This window comes from Hippocampus comes, unplaced genomic scaffold (assembly GCF_001891065.2).
Source record: "Hippocampus comes isolate QL1 unplaced genomic scaffold, H_comes_QL1_v1.1 C16661784, whole genome shotgun sequence".
NCBI classification, from domain to species: Eukaryota; Metazoa; Chordata; class Actinopteri; order Syngnathiformes; family Syngnathidae; genus Hippocampus; species Hippocampus comes.
The window spans coordinates 1-659 of record NW_017836062.1 but is presented as its reverse complement, the minus strand read 5'-3'; the positions used below and the strand labels follow the sequence as shown (position 1 = coordinate 659).

The following is a 659-nucleotide window of genomic DNA, read 5'->3' as shown; positions in this document are numbered from 1 at the left end:
GTTGTCTTCGCCAGGCTTTGAACCAGGGCCTTGGAGAGGGAATCTTTTACCGTGGTCGAATCCTCCTGGCGCTGTCTGTCGAGATTTACTCCTCACCACTGGCCGTCGCCACAGACTCCGGCTCGGCCCCGCTAGCGATGGTACCGGAATCCATCTCGTCCATTGTGATCCATCAGGACGCTCTTCGGGACTGCTCGGTCTGAGTCTGCTGTCACTCGGTATTGTGATTCTCTTGAAGGTGAAAGGAACCTTGAGCAGGTTGGGACTGAGGAAGAAGCGAGGCAGCAAGAAGGAAAAAAGGAAGGAAGGTGAGGACGGCAATTGATCCGACGCAAGTCAAAATGATGCCATCTTTCTTGAACCCGATAAGACTTTATTCTCGTCACGTTCAAGCTTTTTTTCTTGCAAGATTTCAATTTATTTCTCAGAAAATACGGTTTTATTTGGTAAACGTATTCGATTAAAAAAAACAACAACAAGAAGAAGAAATAAAAGAAATCTTTATCACCTAAAAAAATATGATGATCGCTCAAGAAGCTTTTTTCATTGGTTCTCTTAGCTGATTAGGATTCGCTTTTCTCGGCTCTGATTGGTCGAAAGCAAGATCCTTCAACTTTCCCTCTGACACTCAAAATTGTTGCATTGTTTTTTTTTTTTTT

General features: G+C 43.9%; 1 long non-coding RNA gene across 1 annotated transcript; it reads left to right on the top strand.

Moving 5' to 3' along the window:
- Positions 1-14: 14 nt before the first annotated feature.
- On the top strand, positions 15-448 carry LOC109508846 (uncharacterized). The gene is made up of 2 exons (XR_002166796.1): positions 15-140; positions 239-448. It is a non-coding gene; the product is annotated as an uncharacterized LOC109508846 (long non-coding RNA).
- The last annotated feature ends 211 nt before the right edge of the window (positions 449-659 follow it).